This window comes from Tachypleus tridentatus, chromosome 1 (assembly GCF_004210375.1).
Source record: "Tachypleus tridentatus isolate NWPU-2018 chromosome 1, ASM421037v1, whole genome shotgun sequence".
NCBI classification, from domain to species: domain Eukaryota; kingdom Metazoa; phylum Arthropoda; class Merostomata; order Xiphosura; family Limulidae; genus Tachypleus; species Tachypleus tridentatus.
Genome location: NC_134825.1, coordinates 3329751 through 3339619, shown reverse-complemented (window position 1 = coordinate 3339619; position 9869 = coordinate 3329751).

The window sequence follows — 9869 nt, the reverse complement described above, 5'->3', positions numbered from 1 at the left end:
TAATTAATTCAGTAATTCCACTTTCCTTTTATTGCTTGTCCATAATTGAAATATAGATCTTATCATGGTGGACATTAAAGTTTTGTAAAGTCTCAACAGAGGAGAAATTATGTAATGGAATTGCAAAAAAATTATCATATGGCTTTTTTACACTGAATGAGCAGTTGCATTTATTGATGGTTTAAAAGTTTATTCTTCTTTTCAAATAGAACAACCAACAACCAAAGAATACATGAAGAAAGCTATCGTTTGTTATGTGACTGACTCTTAATTGATAAGCACCAATTCGCCAACCACCTTTTTGAAGCTAGTATTCACCCATTGGCCAACCATCTTTTTGAAGCTAGTATTCACCCATTGGTAGGCGCCGAATGGCACGAAGAAATGTGTGGTTGTCATGATAAATTTATATATCATAGTATATCCGGTCTCTTGGAAACAAGCGTATATTCAAACACTTTTAAAGGAATAAAAAACACCAGCGAATAAACCACAGAGCTACATATCAATTTGCCTAACCAGCTGCGTAGTCAAACTTTTAGAACGAATAATAAGTAACAGATTAAATAGATAGCTATAATTAGCCCCCCAGTGGCTCCGTGGTATGCCTGCAGACTTACAACGCTAGAATCTGGGTTTCGATACCCGTGGTGGGCAGAGCACAGATAGCACTTTGTGTAGTTTTGTGCTTAATTTAAAAAACAAGCTATAATTAAATTCTAAATTACCGAAAGTACAAAATGTTTTTAATAAATTCAGACAAACAACGTATCACATACTTAAATCAGTTGAAATCTAAATATTTTTAAAAACAGTACATTTGATCTAGAGAAGATTTTCGATACATATGTGGCACACAGATCTAAAGTTTTAACTGCCATTGGTACTGTGAGGTATTTGTTGGTTATCAAACTTCCTCGATAATAGAAAATGCAGTGATAACATTGATGGTACCTAGTCAGAGTATTTTACCCTTGAAGCAGCAGTTCCTCAAGAAGAGGAGATTTGCATGGCCACATGGTTAGGGCATGCGACTTGCAATCTGAGGGTCGCGGGTTTGAATCCCACTATACACTGATAAAAGAGTGATCCAAACTTGGCGGTGGGTGGCGATTATTAGCTACCTTCCTTCTGGTCTTACACTACTAAATTAGAAATGGCTAGTGGAAATAGCTCTCGTGTAGTATTGTACAAAATTAAAAAACAAACAAATCCTTCAGTAGGGGTAATTATCCCCATGTTTATCCTTAGGTATATAAGCGACATGCCGTTAACCAATTCAGATACGTGCTATACTTTTCAATTTGCAAACTTATAAGCTGTTCTAAATGAAATAGCAGAATATTGTCAAAAGAAGAGAATAAAAATTAATATACCAAGAACACAGAATCTCGTTTTTGCATAATTCACTAAACTCCCCACAAAGATTTCAGAAGTCTATCTCCAGATCAGCAAAGTTTCGAGATTCTTCCTATGATTAAAAAATAACATGTTAGAGACACAGAAATGAAATTAGAAACAAAATCTGGAGACGATTTTATGAGATTAGACACCTGTCTGAAAATAACACAGGAGAAACATACTGAAAATAATAACTATATACGAATAGTAAATATGACCATTAATAAAATAAAACTGTAGCTTGTCTTACGGGTGAAAGAACGATCTCTGAGATACATTGTACTGTTAGCAGTTTATTGTTTATTATTAGACACAAGGCTACACAAAGACTATTTGTGCTGGGCCCAGCACGGGTATCGAAATCTGGTGACATATTATTGTGTCACGAAGGTGGGGTCGTGTTATTAATAGGAGTAATAATTTAGCTATTTTCCACCTTATATAGTTCAGACCGTGTTTCTCCAAATTATCACACACTTTCATACAGTTGATACGCTTCACTGGCTTTTTACTTCATTTATCACACACTTTCATTCAGTTGATACGCTTCACTGGCTTATTACTTCACATACCAAGTTTCAAGGTAATTCATTAAGAAATGTTTGAGATATAACATCTTCAATTTTGATTGAATGTCTTCCTGATTTTCCTCTCCGTCGACAATAAGGAAAACATACTTAACTCTTATCTTTGTTTTTAATTTAGTACACTGAAGAATCATTACATCCTATAATTAGGAATCTTATTTGGTGTAAATATAAAGCACGCTTGCAAAGTTATTCAACAAAAACCGCTGAAATTTGATGAAAATATGTGTGCACGCCTGCACATGTGGTCGCATGAGTTATCGCTCTGACGTTTTTTACTACAGTTTACCTAAGACCGAAAATGGGATATTTTCAGTTTTTGTGTCATTTCTATTATTGATACATAGGTATTGGTTAAGCCAAGCAAACCGAATTAGCAGTTCCTAGCTCAAGGTTTCAAAAGACCATACAAGTGGATGACTATTATTGATTATTCAGTGCCAATTTTTCAGCACAAGTGTACCATATTTTATGAAATCATCCAAAGTGTTTAGTGTCAAGTCATATTAGCTTGAGGAATTAATATAAATAATGATAACTTACACAGTTTTATCAGTTGCATAGGGATGATGACAAGAAACTGTTAATCTACATTCTGAGCTAGTAACAATATTTTAGATAGAAAAGACTGTCACTATACATTTTAAAGAATATGGTTGGTGTCGTTAGGGTCTGTTCCGAATAAGGTTGCTGTCTTAATGTTGGTTACTATTAAGTGTCACTTTCTTATTTGGTGTAGTTTGTTGGTGTGTTAAAAAAGCATCATAGTATCTAATCAAATATTCCTTAGGTTGAAAACAAGGTACTTCCAAATAGAGATTCAGTGTGCGACTTAATGTATTGGGTTGAGGAATAATTCGTGAGCGTTTTTTCAAGTTAAAAAAAAATATTCATAAATGAAACGCTTTCGCAAAATATTTCATGTCATTTGGTAGATAATTTTTTGCTCTAATAGATGGTGTGTTTGATTTTTATATGTCTTTAATTTTTGCTTTCATTTTCAGCTCATTGAATGGAATGTCAAGTGGACAAAATCGAGCATTTTCGACACCATCTGCTTTTCGCATTTAATTTCTTGCAATTTCGTTTAAAACAATGCATACTATATACCTAGGTATTACATGAAATAAAGTATCATAATAAATGTTTTGGGTGTAATGTGTTCATGCATTGAAGTATTGTATAGTCTTGCATGTAATGCTTGAATGAAATTATTTAAAAACGCTCACGAATTATTCCTCAACCTAATACTTCCAAAGAGAGATTCAATGTGCGACTTAAGGTACTTCCAAATTGAGATTCAATGTGCGACTTAAGGTACTTCCAAATTGAGATTCAGTGTGCGACTTAATGTAATTCCAAATAGAGATTCAATGTGCGACTTAAGGTACTTCCAAATTGAGATTCAATGTGCGACTTAAGGTACTTCCAAATAGATTCAATGTGCGACTTCAGGTACTTCCAAATAGAGATTCAGTGTAAGACTTAAGGTACTTCCAAATAGAGATTTAATGTGCGACTTAAGGTACTTCCAAATTGAGATTCAATGTGCGACTTAAGGTACTTCCAAATAGAGATTCAATGTGCGACTTAAGGTATTTCCAAATTGAGATTCAATGTGCGACTTAATGTAATTCCAAATAGAGATTCAATGTGCGACTTAAGGTACTTCCAAATTGAGATTCAATGTGCGACTTAAGGTACTTCCAAATAGATTCAATGTGCGACTTCAGGTACTTCCAAATAGAGATTCAGTGTAAGACTTAAGGTACTTCCAAATAGAGATTTAATGTGCGACTTAAGGTACTTCCAAATTGAGATTCAATGTGCGACTTAAGGTATTTCCAAATTGAGATTCAATGTGTGACTTAAGGTGTTTCCAAATTGAGATTCAATGTGCGACTTAAGGTACTTCGAAATTGAGATTCAATGTGTGACTTAAGGTATTTCCAAATTGAGATTCAATGTGCGACTTAAGGTATTTCCAAATTGAGATTCAATGTGTGACTTAAGGTGTTTCCAAATTGAGATTCAATGTGCGACTTAAGATACTTCCAAATAGAGATTCAATGTGCGACTTAAGGTACTTCGAAATTGAGATTCAATGTGCGACTTAAGGTATTTCCAAATTGAGATTCAATGTGCGACTTAAGGTAATGAAATCCAAGTTAGTAGATACACCTATAGAACGGAGTAAAAAGTTGCAGTAAATAGGACTTCATTAGTTAGGTAGATTGTGTATGTTATTTGACCCACCATCATTCCTAAAGCTGGACAAAAATTGCAGCCTGGTCAACTTTGTGACATCAATTTTGATTTCATTCCCTTTAGTCGCACGTTGAATCCTTTTTTGCCACACCTTTTTTCACACCTAAGATATTTTTAGATAGAGTGTGACTGTCTGGCATAGATTAACATAAAGATAGGGCTAAATAAAATAAAAATTATGCTGCAAAAATTGCAAAATTCAATATTCACAAGTGCATACAAAGTCTTACATACAACAATTTCCCACGTATTACATAACTATATAAACCATTTTATAACAGACTTCTAAATAGATCTTTCACTCATTTCTTAAAATGTATTTCTATGTACATTAGATCACTATATCATACATGATGGAAATCAGCCGAAGTACCTCTCACCTCTAAGTATGTATTAGTAGATTAGTGACCAGCCATCTACTGCTACACTTCTTAAATAAATCATATATATAATATATATGTTATGTGTTAAAAAGGGTTTGTGTATATAATTACATATAAGATATTTTAAAGGATTGATCAACACTGCATTATATGGGACTGTTTGTAATATGTAAGTCTTTAGCATAAAAATGGAGCATAGTATACACCTGTACAAATTATGAATATACAGTCCCCGATAGAAGTATTGTAATTATAACAATGACTTTAAGTGACTCATTCATATGATATTCAACATTTAACAGTGTAATTAAACACAACTGAAGGAAGAAATAGGTGTAATATCAAACCTGACCCTTCCAGATCTCGTTTTTGTAGTCAAATTACAAATAGTGAGAATATGGTTATGAATGATACAAACTCCAGATTTAATAGTACTGTGGGATTTTTTAATTTCTTGCTTGATGTACAATAAATGTACAATAATTTAATATTTTGGTTGTGGGAGACTTATATATTTGCAACTGCAACTTTGGACTTAGACAGTTTTTAACCAAGACTACAAATCTCTGCTGCTGTGACAGGCAGGCTAGTAGGCTATTGCTACTATTGTGACTACCAGTCACAATTTATTCATATTAAGTTAAGGAATGTGGTGACAAGTAGAGAACACAAAAACTAACTCAAGAAACTTTACAGTGAAGAATCTGACTCTGAGACCCTTTTAATATACTTTATCACAATAGTTTGGTACAATCAACTTGTAAAGTACCTTGTAATAAACTAACAAAATACTTCCAATAATGCTGCTAAATCATTTACACTATACTGTTATTCGCTTCTAAGAAAGATGGTAATAAATGACTTACATTGAGCTTAGATAAGAAACTTTCGGTAAGTCCTTCATAAGGATAGTCATAGTTCTTCTATAGGCTTCAAAGACTAGTTTTTGGCACTCAACTGCTAATTCACTCTTTTTCTGAATCTTGAATTAAGTAAATCTCTCGCATCAAACATGGGTTTTATACAAACTATTTTTTGGTGTTCTTACAATCTTCTAAATAGTGTACACAACTACTTGTAAGTAGTTCTGACACTTAATTGGTTGTTTTACCTTGATCATTTCGCAATTCTAAAAAACAAAAACAAAACCACCTGTTCATTGGTAATACATAAGTCAGTAAGTTGGCAACCTTCTTAACTGTGTCTTTACATTCAATTTTGATATGGATACTACATCAGAATTCTGACTTACTCCTTTCTATGCAACATTGTGCAAGATAATGTAAACATTTTCCATAGCTTTCTCACTGCTGTAGTGATGCACGTTTGTTGAATGTGATCTAATTTCCTGTTTCCCAAATGAGGCTTTCATAACATTTTTCATGACTTCAGTAGCATCGTTTGTAGATAGCATAAATAAATATGTTTATCAACATATTTTTATTCATGGTCAGTCATCGTTATATAATATTTTTATGCCTTTGTGAGCATGTTTCCCACTTCTCTTTACTGAGCATGCTTCCCACTTCTCTTTACTGCACATATTTGCACAATACTTGAAACCTTTGTGAGCATGCTTCCCACTTCTCTTTACTGCACATATTTGCACAATACTTGAAACCTTTGTGAGCATGCTTCCCACTTCTCTTTACTGCACATATTTGCACAATACTTGAAACCTTTGTGAGCATGCTTCCCATTTCTCTTTACTGCATATATTTGCACAACACTTGAAGCATTTTAAATGCCCAGAAATGCACCATTCCTCCAATAGAAATATTTATCCCTCATAAAAAATTTCATCAGTGAACCTCTCTGTTTCCACCCTTCCACTTGTACATCGAGCAATATTTAGAATACTTTATTTCTTATATTTTACTTTTTGGTCAGCAGAGTACAAACTACTACTTTTACTTCCTTACTCCTTAACTATCTAAATAATTATATATATACGTTTTTACTTAAAACAATTATATATTTTTTTTCATGATTAAGTCTAACAATAGTTATACAGGGTGGCCCGTAAGTCCCTACCCATCCATATATCTTATGTATCCAGTGTATCTGTGTGCTGTCCGTCATTTCATGTACTCACGTACTTGTCACGATACGCTCTTTAAGTGTAAATGGGCTTACATCGGCCATATTTCTCTGAAAAAAAGAAACAAATTTATAATACATGCGTAATTGAATATAACATAACAACATATGGATGGATAAAGACTTACGGGCCATCCTGTATAATACCTAATCAAATTGAAGAACACGTCATCATATGACAACCAATCAACATCTTCTTTCTTCATTTCTTTCAAGTCTTCTGGTAACTTTGCCTTCTCTTAATGTTCTTGTGTTCTAAACCTCATGGCAGATGAAATGAAATACTGTTTCATTGCTGTTAAGAATCCATTTATATAATACACAAGCTTTCCACTTGGTACAATGTTCAGAAGGGTATACACGATAATTGTATATCATGAGTCAAATGTCTATATATAGAACATCCAAAGTTCTCGAGATCACCACATGTAATAACTGTCAATCAGCTGAGATACCTTGTTTTATCTAGTTCTTTAGAGTAGTTCTCAGTGTAGTTTTGATTCACGTCAGTCCAAATTTCAATTTGGTATGGGAAGTCATAGTGTCATTCTTACCACTAAATTATGCAAGTGCGTTGTACACCACTTAATATGTCTATTGTCTTCGCTGAATAACATTTCCCTTGAAAATTGTGCTTTAAAATTATAGGTGTCAGTCTATCCAGTAAGTGTGTCTTTAATGGCTAACTCTTTTACAAGGTACACATCTGCAACTTTAAACTTTACAACTTATATTATGGTAGTTTTATCCTTTCTTTTCCTACAGTTGTTTTACTCTAGGTTAGGAGAACCCCAAAGACTGTCAACATAACAGTATTTTCTATCATGACCTCGTCTACCTCTTCGTTATCGACCCGATACAACACTAGCAGTTTCTAATCTCTCTGAAATTTCTGTCACAAACTTCACTATTTTGTGCACACTTTGACTTGATAACTAACAACTTGATAACTTCTATTCAAGTTTTCTTTGAATGATTTGAATAGCGTTTTATTTACCATCGTAGTGTTAGCCCTCTGTCCTCTTTTATCATTGATTAAGTCATGTCTCATAACTTTTTTCATTGTCACCTCCTGCTAACTAATCTTGTTTTATTAGCTCTAGGTTTAGAAGTTTTTATCATTATGGATAAACAATTCTTGTTCTAGTTTCCTAAGAATTCTCGAAGTTATCTCAACTTGATCCTTCAACATTTTTTCTAATCCTTTTAATTTTGCCCAATAATTTTGATCAATAATGTTCATTTTATAATCAGCTAACCTCATCAGTTTGTTAGACTAACTCCCAGTAGCATAGCATTATGTCTGCAAACTTACAATGCTAGGAACCAGGTTTCGATACTCGTAGTGGGCTGAGTACAGATAGCCTATTGTGTAGCTTTGTGCTTAATTACAAACATACTAGTTTAAATATTGTCACCAGTCAACATCCTAATTAGATCTATCTAATTCAACCACTTCAGTGACCTTTGAATAAGACAAACTTCTATCTTTGTTTGGCTCTGCTCTGTTGTTTTTCAAATTTAAACAGCTCATTTAACTTTCACAGTTTCATCAAAACCAATTTGTCACATACTATAACACTACACTTATTAGTACCACCATCAAGCATAATGTTATCATCACCGAATCAGACAGCTTCTACTTATCTAATCTACTTTACTCTACTGTAGCACTTAAACAGTCTACATTCTGTCAAAATTCTTTAATATTTAATACTGCTCTCAGATATTTTCACATGTTCTCATGTGGGGCAAGTTTCGAACTTCCTCTAATATGCCTGTCAGCTTTATAAGGCCTGAATCTGCATTTATGCTCTAAATTAACTGTGATAAGTTAATAGTTCTTGCCAATCGGGTACTCTTATATTTAATGGGATGCCTGTATACTTAGATTTACTTGTACAACTGGATGATAACGTAATACCTAAGACACAAACAGAACAATTTCTAACCAATCTAAGAAATTCGTTATTCTTTATTTTAACTACTTTAGTATGGTAGTCAAATTGATATATGTTTGATTTAGTACATACCGCTGATAAGGTAAGTTCGTCTTTCACATTAAACAACCAAGTTTATAGGGTCTTTATTTTAGAAAAGTAAAATGGCTTAGGGATAATTACTCACTTTTACATAACTCAGCTGTTTTATCTTTAATTCAAGCAAACATTATATAATTACAAGCCATAATGGATACTGAATTGATTCCTGAATTAGGGTTATATACTCCATCATATACTGATCACTTGAAACACTAATGTAGGGGTTGTTATTTTCTACAGTTAAAGCTTGTTTTTTTGGTTTTTTTTTCTGGATTTCGCACAAAGCTACTCAAGAGCTATCTGCGCTAGCCGTCCCTAATTTTGCGGTGTAAGACTAGAGGTAAGGCAGCTAGTCATCACCACCCACCGCCAACTCTTGGGCTACTCTTTTACCAACGAATAGTGGGATTGATTTACATTATAACGCCCCCACGGCTGAAAGAGCGAGCATGTTTGGTGCGGCGGGGATGCCTCGAGTAACTTTGCGCGAAATTCAAAAAACAGAAACAAACAGTCTCTAACTTACTCGAGGGTATAAAGTATGAAATTAACTTCCTATCTGCAACTACATACAATGCTCGTACTAACTTAGCTAACTCTACCATAAATAATAACTGTTGTAAGTTATTCTGAATCCTAGAAATGAAAATTAACATTTTAGTTCCTGCCTTAGGAAGTTCAGTCTGTCTTATCCTAATATGTATCAAGGCATTAGTAATATTTACTTGTGCTTTAAATACTTTCCAAATCTCTTCGTCACGTAACTCAAGTGTGTGTTTTCATGAATTCATTATAAGCGTCTGTTCACATATTAGATGAATCATTTCTCTAGGTATCTGTCTCTGACATTTTACCTTCTTGTTTAATTCACGTAAAGCGTCTGTAGTTGTAGTTCCAAACAAAAACACTTACATTTATTATATAACGTTTTTGTGTTGACTTCGATCTGAAATCGAAAAACTATCTTTAATATATTTCATCTCTAGTAATAGATCCTCTATCTTAGCAAGATATTGTTTGACTAATGTCTTATAATCCTTAATCAGTCCGTCCTGTAAGATTCTATGTTCCCGACTTGTCACGCGACA